At 44.0% G+C, this 19539-nt stretch overlaps 1 protein-coding gene across 2 annotated transcripts in view; it reads right to left on the bottom strand.

Moving 5' to 3' along the window:
• Positions 1-11145: 11145 nt before the first annotated feature.
• Positions 11146-19539, bottom strand: part of LOC144767956 (cell adhesion molecule CEACAM21-like) — a 327806-nt gene continuing 319412 nt past the window's right edge. For both annotated transcript variants that reach the window (XM_078651307.1, XM_078651308.1), the window contains exon 9: positions 11146-14211. The gene's annotated coding sequence lies outside the window, so the exon portion shown is untranslated. The remainder of the gene's footprint in view (positions 14212-19539) is intronic.

The raw sequence follows: 19539 nt of genomic DNA, 5'->3' as shown, positions 1-19539 counted from the left end.
TGTGCTCTTACACATACTCCTATTCATAGCAAGTCAAAGACTTCCTTTAATCTTTTATTTTTGTTTTACCACTCCTAAATGGTCACTATATTTTAACCCTTTCTATTCTTCCTGTAAAGAAACCCAATTCAGTAGGTTTTTCTGCAGATTCAAGGATTGATCGCGGTGCTCATTGAGGCCCCTGTGTAAATCTATGGCTGATCAGCTGATCCACAAAAAATCCTTTAAAAGCATTTTAATGTTTTTCATTTATGTTTCATTTTGTAAAATATTGTTAATTACAAGACATACACTCCCTACCGAGCAATTTATGTACAGCAGTTTGCTTTTCAGTTTCAAACTGCAATCTCTTTTATTTTCCTCCCCACACTCTTTTACCTCTGTTTCCATAGAAATCATGTTTCCTCTAGTCTCTGCCTGCCAGTAGGTAAAAAGTTCACAAAACCTTCTCTAAACGGCATACTAGCCCCACATTAACTGTAGCAGGTGTGGTTGACTCCTAGGAATTTACTACTACCTACTTTTAGTTTCCACTACATCTCCACCATCCAATCAAATATGTGCTTTTATATTTTACTTGCTGTCTTCCATTTTAGTTGCCTTTCATCTTCAAAAGTGCCTCATTCTGCTGCATCTTTTTCCTGTGTGCTACTCCTGTTTGTCTAAAAAATGTCCAGAGTCTGGATTGTGGGCCATAGTTTTGTGTTTTGGGCCAGAGAAAGTGCTAGAAATAGTGACATTGACAGGGGCCTGGTTTACCTAATGTAAACACTACTTGGGTTGACCAGACAGGGTTTAAGTGACATCAATTGCTTCCTTTCCCAACATTCAGACCTCACGATTATGCACTGCTCATGGCAATGATCTAGGAAAAATTACTAGGGTAGGACAGGAAATCCTAATGAAGGATGCCTTTGGTAAATTAACATCACTTTTCCCACATACTACCTTGGTGTTCTCCAGCATTTGCCGGACAGAAGTGGCAGTGGCCAACCCCATTGTATCCACAATTAGAGAAATCCAGGAAACATGTCAATAACACAGTTTCTGCATTACTCTGAGACCACAACATGGGCATTATGTACCATATCAACTTACGCTTCGACATGGTCGGAAAATATTGAAAAGAGGGAGTCCATTTCATAGAAATAGGCAACATGGTGTTCCTCAACAACTTGAAAGATTGCCTCCAGGTCTATGTGTACCTATCATCTACATACCATACACACAAAGGCTCTTTTGAGAGCCAACATTTTCCTAAACACTGGTTCTTTTTGTTTTTAAATCCTTTTTGAAATTAATTTCTCACTTGGATTGTGTGGCGTGGAGTGGAGTAGAATTGTGCGGTGAGGAGTGGAGTGGAATTGTATTGCGTGGAGTAGAATGCAGTGGAAGAGAATTCTGTGTAGTGGAGTAGATTGGAGTGGAGTGGCATTGTGTGGCATGGAGTGGCACTGGGTGGACTGGAGTAGAGTAGTTTGGAGTGTGGCATGGCATTTAGTGGAGTGGCATTGTGTGGTATTGTGTGGTGTGGAGTGGCATTGATTGGTGAGGAGTAGAGTGGCACTGTGTGGTGTGTAGTTGAATTGTGAGGTTTGGATTGCAGTAGCAGTGTGAGGTGTGGGGTGAAGTGACATTGTTCGGTGTGAAGGGAAGTTGGATTATGAGGGTTGGAGTAGACTAACATTGTGTGGTTTGGAGTGGCATTGTGTGGTGAGTGGAGGGGAGGGGAGTAGATTGGAGTGGAGTGGAATTGTGTGGCATGGAGTGGCATTGTGTGGACTGGAGTAGAGTAGTTTGGAGTGTGGCATGGCATTGATTGGAGTAGCATTGTGTGGTATTGTGTGGTGTGGAGTGGCATTGATTGGTGAGGAGTAGAGTGGTACTGTGTGGTGTGTAGTTGAATTGTGAGGTTTGGATTGCAGTGGCAGTGTGAGGTGTGGTGTGAAGTGACATTGTTCGGTGTGAATTGAAGTTGGATTATGAGGGTTGGAGTAGAGTGACATTGTGTGGTATGGAGTGGCATTGGGTGGTGAGTGGAGGGGAGGGGAGTAGAGTGGAGTGGAATGGATTTGAGTGAAGTGAAGTTGTGTGGCATCGGATTGTGTGTTATGGAGTGGAATTATGTGATTGGGAGTGGAACTGTTAGGCATTGGAGATGAATGCATGGTTGATGTCTCGGAGCACAATCTCTTGTGTAGTGACTGAGATGAGTGTATTCTTCCCGGTCCCCTCCTGGTGAGAGCAGAGTCCATGGTTCTCCCTTAATTAAAATGAGTATGCAAATGCTTAAAATCACCTACAAGCTCCGCCCATTTGGCCCACCCGTCTACCTAAGTTTTAGGCAAAGGTCCTCCCGCCTTTTCCCAGGTTGATGGACAGCTTACCAAAAGGCACTGCGAGCGCATTTGGTGTCGATTTTGGTGATGAGTTTTTGATGCAGAGAAATCTGAAGACATCTCCACCAAACAATGAAGCACTTGCTACAGGTAAGAGGAAGTGTCCTTGTTTGGTGGAGATTCACGTCTTTGTAGACTCATCATCTTCTCTATACAAGGCCCCATGATATCACAGATTTCTGGAAGAAGACCCTTGAGGAATACTAACATTGCCGAAACTAAATGCACACAAGGTCATTGGAGGCATTTGCTCGTGGTCCACAATGCAACTGTAGTGTACAATATGCCCTAGGCATTTACCCAGTGAGTACTCATTAACCAGTAGAAAGTACTCCAGTTGGGTAGACATTTTGTGCAAAACTGTGGACTCTTGTGGATAAAAGGGCAGGTGAGAACGTGCTCTGGCCCTGGTGCTCATTGACAGAAATTAAACCTCAATGGTAAGCACTTACAAATGTAAAAAAAGCAGGTGCCCCAGTTGAAGTTCTACTTCTGTAAAGGACACATTAACCTAACTTCTTGGGCTTGATGACAGCAAAGCAAGTGTATTTTATCTGCAATTCCACATTGAAAAATGATCTGAAATCCTTGATGGAGGTGAATGTATGGTTGATCTATTGGAGCGCGATCTCTGTAGTGACTGTGATGAGTTGGTTCTTTCTTGTCATCTCCTGGTGAAAGCAGAGTCCATAGTTATCCCTTTTTATTTAAAATGAGTATTCAAATGCTTAAATCCCCTACAAGCTGCTCCCATTCGGCCCTGCCTCATCCACCTTAGTAGTAGGCAAATGTCCTCCCTCCTTTTCCCAGCTCAAAAAAGGCCACTTGAGCGCGTTTCCTGCCGATTTTGGGGACACTTTTTTGATGCAGAGGAATATGAGAACATCTCCACAAATCAAAGAAGCACTTGCTTCATAGAGTTAAGAGGAAGGAAGTACCCTTGTTTGGTAGAGATTCATCTCTTTGTAATCTCGTTGTCTTCTCTTTCGAGTATTCATGTTATCACAGATTTCGGAAAGAAGACACTCAAACAAGAACCACATTGCCGAAATTAAACATAAACAATGTAGAACTTACTAATTAACCAGTAGAAAGTTCTCCAGTTGGGTAGACATTTTGCTCAAAACAGTGGGATCTTCTTGGATCACACTGCTGAAATTAAACACACACAAGTTCACTGGAGATATTTCCTCGTGGCCCATTACAGAGCTGTACTGTAGAATATGCACTAGACATTTTAACATCAAGGTAGCATTTGATAATTAACCAGTATTGTTCCTTGTGTGTCTTCATCCAGAAATTTGTGATAACATGAATCCTACTATGAAGAAGACTACGAGATTATAAAGAGTGAAATCTCCATTAAACAAGGGCCCTACCTCTTATCTATATGAGGTAAGTGCTATTTTGTTTGATGGAGATGTCCTCATATTCTATGGCATCTAGAACACATCACTAAAATGAGTAGGAAATGTAATGGGGGCTCTTTTGGTAAGCTGTCCATCATCCTAGCAATGGCCTGCATACCAATGCATGAACACAGCTCTGACCAGGTAAGGAGAAGAAAGAACCCACTTGTCACAGTTAGTACAGATTGCACTCCAATGGATCAACGATGCATTCACCTCCACGAAGCATTTCAGATTGTCTAACAGTGTGAAATTGCTGAGAAAAAAACACTTGCTTTGCCTTAGTCAAGCACCAGATATTAGGATCATTTGTCCTTTACAGAAGTTGAGCTCCAATTGTTTATACGTGCCACTGCTTCCCGTGGAGGTTTTAATATCTGTAAAATGAGCATCAGGGCCAAAACAGTACCTCTTTTCTCATTTATCCAACAAGACTCCACAATTTTGCACAAAATGTCTACCCAACAGGAGTATATTCTACTGGTAAATCAGTAAATGCTACCTCGTTGGCAACAGGAACGCATCTCCAAAATCATCGGGAAATGTCCGGGGGGTCCTTTTAGTAAACTTTCCATCATCCTGACAAAAGGTGGGAAGAAAATACATACTATAATGGTGGACGAGGCGGGGCAAACGGGTGGAATTTCCAGGTGATTTTACACACTTGCGTACCTGTAGTAATTTAAAGGGAGAACCATGGACTCTGCTCTTACCAAGTGAGGACAAGAAAGATCCCACTCATCAATGTCACTACAGATTGCACTTCAATAGATCAACAATCCATTCACCCTCCCAACATTTTCAGATCGTCTTTTAATGTCAGAAAACACACTTGCTTATCCTTTGTCAAGCCTCGGACATTAGGATCATTTGTCTTTACAAAAGTGGAGCATCAATTGGGGCACCTACTATGTGTATATATGTAAGTGCTTCCTGTTAAAGGTACATTTATGTGAAATGAGCATCAGGACGAGAACAGAACCTCACCTGCCTGTTTATAGAACAAGAGTCCACACTTTTGCATAAAATGTCTACCCAACTGGAGTAATTTGTACTGGTCAATTAGTAAGTGCTTCCTCATTGGGTAAATGTCCAGTACACTACAACATATTGGACCACAAGGAAATGCCTCCAGTGAAGGTGTGTGTATTTCAGCAATGTGACTGTTCCTTGTGTCATCCAGAAATATTATAAGTTATAACATGAATCCTGCTATCGAGAAGTCAACAAGACTATAAAGACGTACATCTCTACCAAACAAGGGTACTTCCTCTTGTGAATGCACTAGGCTATTTGTTCCAAGTCAATTCTGGACGATAGACCTCTGTAGTATCCTTAGGGAAAGAGGAGTTAACAACAATTTAAATTTTAAGTTATAGTGTGATCATTAAGGCCACACAATAAGAGTTAAACTCCGTAACTTGATGTTAAAAGGGGTTATTACAAACTCAATGCCAGATTTATATACTTCAATCTGAAAAACATAAAGTAAAAGTATAAAATTATGAAAGGAAGACCAACGCGTCTTACAGTTTTGGTCCTGAACAGCAAAGAATATAAGTAGGGTTCTGAGTAGCCGAGACACAAAAACACACAAAATTAAAAGAATTTGGGGGCATATTATCAAGGGGGTTTATCTCCGCTTTTTTGGCTTTAATAGCCAAGAAAGCGGAGATAAAATTATCTCCCTATTACCTAGCTGTCGCTAACACAAGTTAGCGACAGCTAGTAGGAGATAAAGACCATCTTGGGCCCCACTTTGCATGTCCGTGATATTTATCACTAATGACATGCAAAGTGGGCGTGCCAAGATGTTAGCGACTGGAAACAGTCGCTAACATGGCTATCTCCTATTACCAACTTTTGGAGATATTCGCGCTAAGCGCGAATATCTCCAAAAGCTAACACCTGCCTTGAGCAGTTCTTAGCCATGTTATCCAATGGGAGGTGGATAACATGGCTAAGAGCATTAGCTCGGTAATGCATGAATATCGCTGACTTTTCAGCGATATTCATGCATTGCGGCCGTTTTTTATCGCATTTGCGATAAACCTTGGTAATACCAAGGTTTATCTGCGGTAAAAATCGCCGCAGCTCAGCGGTAAAATTTTGTCTCTAACCAAGCAATAGCGATAATTATCGCTATTGCTTGGTAATATGCCCCTAGGTGACTAGGCAAATGGTTTCGATCCTTCTACACATACATGGAAAAGATATGCAGCATATACTAAATCCTGCAGTAATCTAAGGATATGGGAGCCCCTATTGAATCAAGGAAGCATGAAAGGTGTCAGCATCAGAACCCCTGGAGAAGTTCTATAAGTAAGCAATCATCTATAACCTGAAGCCACACTATCAGAGAAGTCAAGAGAGGTCTGTACCACTCCAACTCTAAAGGGAATCTGACTAACCTCAAGGCAGATTCACTAATTAAAAGAACATTCTAGAAATATGACTTCCTACACATCACAGTATCTTTCCAGATCCCAAGAATGAACTTGGTGCCTTGAACACTACTACCATACTCCAGTCTCCACTTTCGAAGCATCCTTAGGTTTCTCCCTTCATCCGATAGTACCAATTGGTAAAACTCCCTTTGTTCTTCATTAAAATTATTCGACCTTGGCACTTCTTCCTTGTCCTGCTATCTTAAGAATACAATGTACCTTTTACTAACTAATTAATGCCTTTGGTCGTCACCTGCAGGGGAAAAAAACATACAGAAAAACTACTTTCACATTGGTATTGAATGTCTCATCTGTAAGCTTAAGGACCACAATCATGCAAATGTAACAGTTTCTTTTTCAATACATATTAATACTACAACCTCCATATAATCCAATAAATGGTCACAGAAGCAATGTAGCCAGGCCTAGGACAAGGCACTCACCGATACTATCCGGGAACTAGTAAAAAGCAAGAAGTAACACTATGGTGGTACTCTAAAGCAAGGGTTGGCTACCATAAAACCCCAAACATAAACCCCCAAATTATGGTTAATGTATGCTAAACAATTAAAGTTCTGGGCTCTCAAGGTTCATAAGAAAGTCAAACTTCAAATCCAGGGAGTCATAGAGTTCCAAGCAGTGTTAGTTTAGACCCACCATGTAGTTAATACAATGTTGATGCATTACAAAGAACAACCAGCCAAGTTGTGTTTCGTTGCACGCCAAGTTAGCCTTCGACTTCCTCAATGCTGTAAGTAATAAATAAATCATGGATGCTATGCATGGACTCATCATCACCCAACAGTTGGGGTCAAAGATAAAATTGACATCAGCCAACGTCAAAGTCGATGCAAGGCTTTAGAATTTGGAACACTAGCCTTTGAGACAGGCACAGGCGAAACCATAAAAATGCTTTTACCTTGAGTCAGAGAGTGTTCCTTCAGAATTGCCATCAGACAGCCATCAAGCTTTATTCTGTAATTGAGAAATGCATCTCAGCAGAAGTGTACATATGCGACTTGTAAGCAATGGGTACAGTGTCTCCTTCATTGAACATCAAGTAAGTGAAACCTAACGCGCCTGCTCCAATCCTTATTACTAAATTTGTCAAATTGTCTGAAGAAGTTGGTCGCAAGCAGATCAGACTCGTGTGTGTTCCGGAAGCCAACAGGAAGCTGAGTAAGTAGGTTGTATCAAAGAGTAAAGAGGTTTGATACGCTGGGCATAATCAGGAACATATGTCCTCCCAAAATCAAAAAAACTCAGCAAAGATTGCAAATTTCTGAGAGTGGATGGAGGCTGCAATTGTGCACATTTCTCCAGAAAGTGGAGGGCCAAGCCCCGACCTTAATTGTTAAGCTCATATTTGAGAAAAAAAGGACTGCCAAAAAGGCAATGTGTGACTCGGCAAAGTTAAATTTGTAATCGAAGTCAGCAAAAGACATTATCATGCGGTCCACACACACAAGATGCGGTATCAATTATTCATCCATCAAATAGATGTCCTTGATTTATGAGAAGGCATCAGGGTCAATCCCATGCAAAAGAGATACTATGCATGCTGCAAAAGTGATGGGACTATTCTTATATCCCATAGGCAAGAGTGTATACCTTTTGTGATTGCTGACGTCGCTGAACACTGTCCAGTCACGGTTCTCAGGGGCCAAATTGTGACTGCAAAAACCATTAGATATATCAAGAGTCATTTTATATTTTTTATGATGAACAAGGTTATCTACCAACGCAGAGCTGTGCGTGTTCTGTACAGCAAAGGTACGAACATAACTGTTTAAATGACGGTAATCCAAATCTATGAGATATTTACAATCCGGTTTCAATATCGAAAAACGAGGAATATTCGTGGACGATGCACAGGGTTCAGTCACACCCTGCTATTGCAACTGAGAAAGAATTTCAATATCTAAGTTTTAGCTTCACACTTAATCGTGTATTGGGCATGGGGCTGCAGCATAGAGCGCAATGGAATTTCACGTTCTGGGGAATCCTTCTCCCATTTCACCTGATCACGATAAACAGCTGGAGCAAAGGCTAATGCCTACTCCGATGCATTTAGCCTCCTCTGAGACAACAGGAAAAACTTGGGAGAATAACATCCTCCCCTTTAGGAGAAGCCAGAACAAATGGGGGAGGCCAGTCAACCTCTGCTAAAAAAATATCATATGAAGAAGTAAGGTTGTCCCAAAAGACCGCCTTAATTGTGCATCTCACATCACCTTCAATTTGGAGGCCTATCTCATAAAGGCTGTTGTGCGGCTCCAGCCGGCTGTCACATCTTGCCTGCGCTGACTCACCTTCTCTGCGATCCTGATGTCGTCTGTCACCGAACTGTTGATCCTACGATTCCTGAAAAGAACGAGGAGAACGAGGATCAGGAACCTGGAACCTCTCTGGTGTTTTCATCTTAGAGCAGTCACGCGAATCATATCTACGTTCAGAAGCATCTGGTGGTGGTGAACCAGCAGGTGAAGCTGGCTTCTGTTGTTGCTGCCGCTGATTTTTATTCCAAGTCTTTTTAGGAAAGACTGGATGACCCTCCTTTTCAGGAGTGGGCTTATTTTGTACCTGAGTAAAAGGTCTCATTCCCAGACTATTGCGTCCTAACAATGTGTATATATCTACAATAATAATCGGCTACTGTTGTTGCTTGTCAACTTCATCCACCACTGATAGGCGTTGATGCACTTGCAAGCCTACTGGCTCCCATTTGACATTGGCCAGAATCATATCAGAGACAATAGGTAACATGCCCACTAATCTCATCCCAAACTCCAAGGCAGGACCAGCCCGGTGTTCATCTTGAACCTTTTTGAGAACGCTCGTTAGAACGATCATGAACGGGATGCCAAAACACAGTGTGTACACTGCAGCAAACACCATCCCCCAGGTGGTGCAATCAGCTAAAGTGGAAATAAAACCACTAGCTAAACTCATTGTAAGGAACCTGTGTTTTTATACAGGAGCAGTATGTGGGAAAACAGCTTCGAGTTGCTCCAATTTTTTTGCCAACCAATATGGAAACTCATCTCCATTTTGAGGACGTTTGCCCATCACTGAATTAATCATGATGGGACTTATAAAAAGACCACCAGCATGTGCAGGCGGCTGTTGTGCGGCTCCAGCCAGAGCCACCTGTATATTACATGACAAACTGTATGACACTTCTGTGTATATGAATCAAAGACATATGTAATTGACATACTCTGCGAGTGTAACATTAAGATAATTAAGATGTGGTGTAAAACCAGCCAACACGGGCCAAGTGGCCTCATTGACCAATAAAGGTCCTAAACGTTCTGCAGAAACAGGGTGAGGAAGGGTGCCATTAAACCATATGGTATGCTCCCAGGCTGTCAACAGAACTTCAAAGTAACCGATAAGGGCGATAGTTGAGCTGAACCACTGCTGGTGTATATTCATGAAAAGAATTATCATTCCCATCCACTGCTGGAAATGTAACCTAAGAGTAAAAGACTTCTAAGTGGTAAGTCACACTCGCTGCCACAATAGCGACCGGTTTTGCCATAGTAGAAATTGGACAAAGGAATAATGAGGACGGTAGCGCAAAACTGGGTCTAACAGAGAAAACAAAAACCTTTTAAAATTCAAGCTTGAAAAACCTATAAACATTAAAATATAGGAGGCTAAGCCTCCTCACCACGGACGTCTCTGGAAACAGTGAAAGGGTATTGTGGACAAGAGAAGCGCTACTCAGTCTCACGAATAAGTACCAGACCACACGCTGGTGGCGTCATGTTACAGAGATTCTGCACAAAACCAGAACAATGCACAGGATTATCACCTTCCATGCTCATGACGAGCTGAGCTGTGCTGAACGTTCCACGGGAACGGGTGCAGCTGTGACGAGCTCAGCTCGTCATGAGCACCGGAGAGCCGTGCCTCATGACGAGCTGAGCTCATCATGAGCATGGGGGCGCTGTGCGCGCCCCCCCACCCCCCAGCACAGCGGGGGAATTACCCCCCGCAGCGAAGGGGCTAAAGGAACTTAGGGGGTCATTAGGATGGGAAATGGGACCGCCCGCCATAAGGGCGGGGGTCCCGTGTGGGCAATTAGGATGCGCCCGCCACAGTGGCGGGCGCATCCTGCATTCCTGTAATTGTGGTGTGCCGCGTGCTCAGCACCGCCCGCCACAATGCCAGGAAGGCATGTCAGGCACTTCCATGCACAACATGGCAGGCACCGCGCAGTGCCTGCCATGTTGTGCATGGAAGTTCAGGGGGGTACCATAGGCACCCCCATGTGCACCCCCCACCACCCAGAGTCCCTGGGGGCCCACAACGGGCCCCCGCAGTCTATTCCCGCATGCCTTTCAGTGGCGGCAATACTGCCACGGAAAGGCTTGTTACAGCACCCATGGTAATACGGCTGGCGGTGTCTAACAGACACCGCCACCATATTAACCCCTCTTCTGCCCGGTCAACTCGTTGACCGGGTGGAAAAGCGGTGGACGGTCTTTCTGTCCGCCGCGGTCCCCCTCACCATAGTAATATGGCGGGGGGGGAAATGGGTGGGGGGTGGGGTCGGATCACGGGCGGATCACCACCGCCATTCGGGTGGTGGCGATCCACCCGTGATCCTAATTGGCCCCTTAGTGTATGAGGACCGGGTCATCCTACCACCTTAGTACCCAGGAGCCCGGGACCGACTAGCTATAGTGTCTCACTCGCTCTCCTACTCACTCAAGGAGAAGCAAATGATTAGACTCCCAAGAATACAACTCTCCCAGATCCCTCAGAAATCGCTGTAACGAGACACACTAGTTCACTTGCACTCTTATACTCATCCACAATACGATCTGACAGAGCCACTAAACAATTTAAAATATTTATTTTAACTAAAGTGCCCTAACATGTAGAATACGTGCCACAACAAACAGGAAAATGCATAATACAAATATAGTCAGCATAGCAGCTAGTCCATAAATCATGCAGGGAGAAGTCATCATAAAAATACAGTGGAGCATAACGACCATGCCCCTTGCTAAGAAGCAGTATTATTATATATTAGAAGATCTCTGGGGTTTGTCAGCAGACCCCATACCTCAGCCTATAGATGGTGGATCTACATCTCACTCTTCTCCCTGGAAAGGTCCCTCTCCAAGTATGTCACCTAAATTGTGTACCCCACTAAAAACCAAAATACCTTGTCCAAACAACAGCTGCATTGGTATGTTTTGTTCAAGGGCTATGGTCTGGCCAGAACAAAATTACAAGGGGCATTGTTTTTCGACCTTGCACTTAATACTCAATCAAAATCCCAGGAAGATGCAGAGTGTGAACACAGCGATTAGTTCTCATGTGAAAGTGATCCTTCAAGTATTGCAAAAATAAAGATGTGTAGTAATGTGCACCAAAGCAGCAGACAAGTTACAACATGCTCATGCTAAGTTAATGAAAAACAACAATGTCCCTAAGGGCCACAGGCCCCGTGACGCACCCTAGGAGATCACCTGTTGAGTTCCTGAAGGCTCATCACACCGCCCCATACTCTTCAGCACCTAAATGACAACTCTTGCCAGCGCCATCATATCTCACTGACTCAACATCATCTCCTATGCGGACGACACCCAAATCAGCCTCTCCAAAGATCCCGCCACTATCAGGACGAACTTCCACCACTGCATGACCAATGCCACAAACTGGATGATGGACAACTGCCTCAAACTCAACACGGACAAGACTGAAGTACTGATCTTCAGCAACAAGAATTCCCCCTGGGATGCCTCCTGGTGGCTGACGGGACTTGGCCCCACACCAACTTCTAAGGACCATGCCAGCAACCTAGGCATTATACTAGATGGCAAACTCTCCATGATATCTCAGTTTAACGCCATATAATCTTCATGATTTTTCATCCCGCACATGCTACACAGGATCTTCAAGTGGCTTCCCCAAAACTCTAGATGTACCTTCACCCAGGACATGTTCACCAGCCAACTGGGCTACGGAAGTGCCCTCTCTGAAGCATTCACAAATCAACTCCTCCAAAGACTCCAAAAGATCCAGAACAGTGCAGCCAGAGTTGTCCTTGATCTCCCTCAACAATCACACATCACCTGACACCTCAAAGAGCTCTGCTGGCTCCCATTTCAGAAAAGATGACGATTCAAGCTGCTCATCCACACAATCGTGGCCCTGCACAACTCCAGACCAGCCTACATAAGCCACAATCTAAACCTCCACAAACCTAGCAGAAACCTCCACTCTCCCTCACACTCTTTTGCACCCCTGCATCCTTCAGAGCAGGGTCAGTGGTCGCTCCTTCCCCTACCTTGCAGCCAGAGTATTGAACAACATCCTCCATCACCTACGGATCTCTGCGACCGTACTAGATTTCCACAAGATGCTCAAGATCTGACTCTTCGATTGAAACACTGGATCACTGCCATCACCTGGATACCTCCATGGGTGGCAAGCAGCGCTCTACAAGTCAACCTATTAATTGACTGATTGATTTATGAATTTGTGCAACACAGGATTCAAGTTCCCTCTACTAGTCAACACCCTTCATTACAGAGGCCACACCCCTTTAAAGAAGTTCCAATAGTTTTATGGCCATGCTGCTTTTGACTGTAACAATTCCTGCTCCAACTAGAGGCCATGTAATTAACAGAAAATGGATGGGCCTTGTTTGACGACTCATCAATAGCAATGGTCTGCACTAACATCTACTAGTAAGGGTGCGCCGCTCAGAGGTCAGCACAGGCATTTATATGGAAGTCTGCATGCTTAAAACAAGGCAAAGCAGAGGGCCTCAGTGGGGCGACCAGGGAGAGATGCACACACCCAGTAATGTAGCATTATTAAGGGTTTCCCCTGCAAGTTGCTGACATCACGTTAACAAAGGGGCCACATTAGGTGAGGTGATTGGGAACCCTCCCACAGCCAATTGGAGTCTATTACAATCACTCTTTTTGTTTCCTTAATCAAATTTTGTAAACATGGCTCCCAACATGTATGGGAAGTCAAAACCCCTCTCCTGGCATTCCTCATATAACTGTCTGTCAAGCTAGACCATAAAATGGTGGCACCAAAGAAGCTGATGGCCTTGCTGCTTGAAATGATTACTGAGGCTTTCTAAAATTGTGCTCATGAGTTAAAAGATGGATCCAGGAGGACAGTTCTATTCTTTATCAACAGGAGGGAAGTAGGGCTGGATGCAACACTATGGACCAGGAATTCTACCCAATGGCATTTGGAATGAAGGTCATTATCCTAATGGCTGTCGCTTCCTTGAAGTCTATGCTGTTTTGATGAGGTGGAGATGGCAACACTTACGCCAAGTTGAAAGAGAAGAGGATGCCGATGACATTTACTCCACTCAGAAATGTGGGTACAGTTGGAAATTGAAAGATGCTGCCCGGTAACCAAACTAATCTGTACAATTTAACTGCTACAAGTGTCTTTTAAAATACTGTGTCTACGTTCTCCACTTCTTATAATGCTTGTGTCTCCATTATTTCATCTTCTCCGTTATGTAGTGCCCTGATTTCTTTATAGGATAAATCAACATTTGTTGAAATTGTTGCAATTTTCGTTCAATACACCAATAATTATGTTTGTTTTTATTTTTGAATATTAGAAAAGAAAAGTTACATGAACTAAACATGTTATTGCTAGTCCTAAAAGTAAAAGATAATAAACATGATGTTTAATTAATAAATATAATTGTTTCTGTAACAAAATTCATAATTTTCATGTCACAGAAATAAACTGAAATCAGTCTGAATATAATTGGTCACATTTGCAGCACTTATTAAACAAAACCACTTGAAGCTGAACACATTGTTACCAAAACATTTGTAATTATTAACTATGTCTTTCTGTACACTGATGTAAGAGGTGATCTTCTGGGCCTTAATAACATCAACGTTTCTTCTCCAGCACAAAGAGTCCTCTCAGCCAAAGCATCAGGGCCTAAAACGAGGAAACAATTATAGATTAACATTTTCAAATGGAAATCTTGTCTTCTTAAATCTCTGGTAAGGCGCCCGATGATAGAAACTGTGGTCTATACCATCTTTCATTTTTACGTCTGACATAAAAGGCAGCTTTACCTGTCTTATAAATACTACTACAACTACTCCTACTACTCTTACTCCTACTACTGCTACTAATAATAATAATCATCATACTCATAACGATTATCATAACCATAACAATACCTGTGTTGGTTGCTTGAAGCTTCATTCACACTCATGTGTAAACCATTGATGCCTCCTTTGTAAGCCATTGATGCCTCCATTTTAACCCATTGATGTCTCCTTTGTAACCCATTGATGCTTCCTTTACAACCCTTTGATGCCTCCTTTGTCAGCCATTGATGACTCCATTGCAAACCATTGATACCTCCTTTGTAACCCATTGATGCCTCCTTTACAACCCTTTGATACCTCATGTGTAAACCATTGATGCTTCCTGTGTAAACCAACAATGCCGCCTTTGTAAATCATTGATGCCTGATGTCTCCTTTGTAAACCATTAATGCTTCTTTGTAACCCATTGATGCCTCCATTTTAAACTATTAGTATACATGGTGGTAAAAGTACATCATGTCTCATGAGCAGTGTCATTAAAAGACCATAGGCTACCATTATGCATTAATCTTTTAATGCCAACTTCCACACAGCCATTTTGAAGTATTACATCACAGTATAGATTGTTCTAGAACATAATACAATCAGGTTATAATAGGCATGCACTCAGTACAATCTGCCTCTCTTAAATGAGCCTCCACACAGATAAGGAACCAAACTATTACCTTTCTTAACCTTAACTTTTATCTATCTATCTCAGCTTATTATGTTTACTATAACTGATTATAAGCCTGTTATTTACATATGTATGGACTTTTTTTACTATTATCATTTAAGGTTTTATGGTGGATAAAGAGGCAAGCCTTCAAATTTGTGGTCGCCCCCCACCCATTCTTAACTCTAATGTTGACCGCTGGCCACTCCCTTTCCATTTATCACTGCATCGTGCAGGGCAGTCACAACCCTCATTCCACTTGTCACATTGGCTCACCATACCACAAACACCATGCACCGTGAGAGGTGCCACACATCTCAGAGCCCCTAACCATGCCCAGCCACATACCTCAGAGCATCAAGAGCTCCCTGCGACACCTCTTCTCCTGGCGTGCAATGCTATAGGAGCGCGTCAGAAGAACTGGCCGATTTGAGGAAAGAAGTCTGCAACGGCTGCTTCTGTCCATCATAGACGCAGCTGTTCGATCGAGCAACTCTGTCAGTTGCTACATCAGGCGAACAGCTGAGCGTCTCTCCGGCAGTCCTGGGGTCTTGAGTTGAACTGTCCATTACTCCAAAAAGTAATATCCAAAGCCCTAATACCAAATTCCTTGCAGGCAAGGTGATAGTGGCATTATCTTATACCAACAAGGAGTTCACTAAAAAAAAACCTTCTTATTTTTCAAATGGAATATATATAGTAAAATACATTAGAAGGCACAAGTTGTAAGATTGTCAGACCAACACAGCCAATCCTTTGAACAACTCCAACATTTTAATGGGGATCTCTTAAAAAAATTCATCCAACTAGAAATGTGCACCTGCGTGTGTGAGACCATGCATCAGGTTATGGGCAACAAAAGACTCACCCTTTCTGAGGAAGAACCTAACCCGGACTCAATGTCTGGTGGGGAGCCAGATACTTGTAAGTAGAGGGGAAATAGATTAAAAAAGACCAAATACAGAAGGGTGTCTCTTCCAATGGCATATCCGGAGGACCTAGTAACTCAAAACACTTAGGTCTAAGCAACTCAAATTTGAGAGGAGGTCTAAGCACCCAAAGAAACAGTGGCGATCTAAACACTTCAAATGATGTCTGTCCTAAGCGACACAAACCGAATGAGTGCACAAAATGGCACTGTAACCTGCACTAGTCTAAGTAAGACTCAAGATAATGCACTGGAAGAAACAAACTCCCAAAACAAGGAGATATTAGACAAATAAATATTCGATCTGGATTAGCAAAGTGTTTTTGGATGGGCCGGAAGAAGGGGCCTTTCTCCCGCCCGAGCTTCATACAGGCCCAATTTCAGAGCAAGGGACTTTGGCAGGAGCTTCCAGCAAGGAACACCATCACCCTTTTATCCACAACATGGCTTAGGGTCCCATTCAAGAGGCCCAAGGGGATGCGGACAGATCACATGCACCTTTGACAGTGATTACTGATCTTCATCTTTGCAATTCTTCCCAGGTAAAAGGGGGTGGGCGCCTCTGATTATTTTTCCAAACCTGGCAATCAATCACCGGGGACCTCTGGGTTCTAGAAACTGTCCAAAGGTTCAAGATTTCAAGATAAACTTCGTACAACCACCACACCAGTGCCATTTCCCCAGAGAACTAAGTCTCTCTCAAAACCAACCGAAGGTAGTAGAAGAGGAGATTTCCTCTATGTTAAAAAAGGCGCCATGATAGAAATATCCAATGACCAGTAAAAAATCTCAAGGACCTAAACTGGTTCCTCACCTATTTACACTTCAATATGGAGGGTATCCACCTCCTAAGAGACATTTTACTGGAGGGAGACTGGTCAGTAAACCTGGACCTCAAAGCCGCATGTTTCAGTATTTCAATGGCCCAGGAATGTCAGAGTTACCTCAAATATTTCAGGCAAAATCATCATTTTCAATTTCAGGCACTTCCCTTCGGCCTGGCATCGGCTCCCTGGAGCTTTCAAAAGTGATGAGAGAAGTTATCTCTTTCCTCAGAGAGAGAGGTATACATCTTATTATCTATCTGGACGACATTCTCATATTGTCTCAGTATCATATGCAAAGTCTCAAAGACTTAAAGAGGATGATATCCCTCCTAGAGAGCCCGGGTTTTATCATAAACAAAGAAAAGTCTATTCTAACACCCTCAAAAAACATAGATTTTTGAGTTTCTCGACAGATACAGTCAAATCTAGTCTCCTCCTGCCAATGAAGAAGGTTGCCAAAATCCACAAAGAGATACGCTTTGTACTGAAACAACACCCAGTAACCCTGAGAGAACTTGCAGGGCTTCTAGACCTTCTATCCTTCTCCATCCAGGCCATATTTTCAGGTCCCGTTCACTACAGTGTTCTTAAAAGAATAAAGGCAAGTGCCCTTCGAGCAGGCCTGTGGTATTGGGACAAAATCTCCTTGGTTCAGGAGGCAAAATCATAACTGAGCTGGTGGCTGGAAAACCTAGATGCATGGAATGGATGTGCAATATTTGGATCATCCCCGTATTACATTCTCGAATCCGATACTAGTCTCCTTGGATGGGGTGCTCGTCTGGGAACCGAGAATACGAGGTGACTGTCGTCCCACATTGAGAGATCCCACCTGTTAGAACTGGGATTTCTGGTTGGCTAAGACTTGCGCCAAAGCCAGGCAGAAACCACCACTCTAGTCAAGGCAAGGGAGTTACACTCCATAGATAACCTCTGCTCAACCCCTCGGTAGCTTGGCGAGAGCAGTCAGGCTTATCCCGGAGGCCATGTGTAAAGCATTTGCACACGCACACAGCGACAACATCCCAGGCACACTACAAAAGGAACTCCACACAAGATTATATAAAAATAGCCTTTGTATTGGCATAACACATCAGGTAGTAATCACACCATATACACTGTGCCAACTGGCACAGGCAATATTCACAAGGGATTATTTACACAGGACAGGGCCACATGGGCCACTGTCAGGATCAGCACTTAGCAGAAATTGGTACAAGTAAAAATAAATCATAAACATACAACCAGTAACCAATGGTAATCACTGTACTCCAACTTAACCTGTAACATAACCTACATTATGCACCGTCACATCAGGTGGGAATTACATCCTGCGCCAACGTCAACTGCATAAACACATTATGCAATCTCTCACTAATCTAAACACATTAGACCCTACCTCCTAAGTATAATTCACATTAGGGGCGTAAATCACAGAGTGAAACATCATCTCACTAGCATAGCCACAGGAAATGCAAATTAACCTCCTAATCATAAACCATAGGTAGAGGTATCAAAACAGGGTGCGTAAAACATACCAAATGCATTACATTTCCTAGCACCACATTGCATCAGCACACCAATCACATTAGGGCCTTGCGCCCTATACATCTACCAGTCCCCCTGGCCAACTGCAAAAAGGGTCTCAAATGCCCTGTGTCCAGAATGTCAGGGTGCGCTGCCAAGGCAGCGAAAGTCAAGGGTGCGCAATCTGCGCAAAACCTAAACGTTGCAGCTACCCACTAGTTGCTGGGCAGCTGGGAACAATAACAGGGCCTAAACGCTGCAGCTGGCACTAAGTGCTGTGCAGCTGTGGAAGGCCTAGCACCTCTGTGCCACTTCTGTCCCTCTCAGGGACTCTTGCTCAAATGGCACCTAAACGGTGCAGCTGCCCACTACTTGCTGGGCAGCTGTAAATAGTCAGAATGCGACATGGGCTCTCACTGGCCCCTGGGAATAAATTGCGCCAAACGTTGGAGCCATCTAGGCTCTGACAATCCAGAATGCACGCGTTGGAGCCCTCAGGCTCCAGGAATAGTGGGGCCAACCTGTGGAACTATTTGGCTCTAAGAGATCAACATGTCCCCTGGAGCATACTAGCTCCCAAAGTAACTTTTGTACCCAAACACTGCGACATCTCACAGGGGGAGACCTGGGCCTCTCTGGCCCCTCATGGGCTCTTTGAAATGATTACTGCCCCAATTGTTGGAGCCACGTCAGCTCTGAACCAAGAAATGCCCTTGTGATAAAAAATCAACTTGCCCCCATGGTCGGAGCGCCCACTGCCATTGGGGCCGCTCTGAAAAATAGCATTGCTATAGTGCCTGTACAGTCAGGGGAGGGGCGCGGGCCCCTCCGGGCCCTCTAAGTAACATGGCCCCATCGCGGGAGCTGACCCCTGAAAGACGGGGCGGTTCAAGAAATGCAGAAAGGCCCTGTGCCTCGAAGGGCACCGATAACTTGGAGCCCCCACCTTACCGGATCTTCCTGGTGTCTGCGCCGGCTCTCTTCTCGCGGGGGACTCCTCCTTCTGGATGCGGCAGGGGCAGGCACCAGCAATGTGCCTCGGGCCCCCTCCGCCGGACTCCTACATGGCGGCAGCACGCTGGGCTCTCCCTTACTCTCGGGCGCCCCGTCTTCGCACCTGCCACGCTTCACCCGGTCCCCCGTCTCGGGACTTCAGGATTGAGCCAGTGAGACTCTCGAAGACTTTCTCTGGCTGCTGGGGCGTGCACAGGA

Source organism: Lissotriton helveticus, chromosome 7 (genome assembly GCF_964261635.1).
Source record: "Lissotriton helveticus chromosome 7, aLisHel1.1, whole genome shotgun sequence".
Lineage (NCBI taxonomy): Eukaryota > Metazoa > Chordata > Amphibia > Caudata > Salamandridae > Lissotriton > Lissotriton helveticus.
The sequence above is the reverse complement of the archived record's forward strand: the minus strand, read 5'-3'. Positions and strand labels throughout refer to the sequence as shown.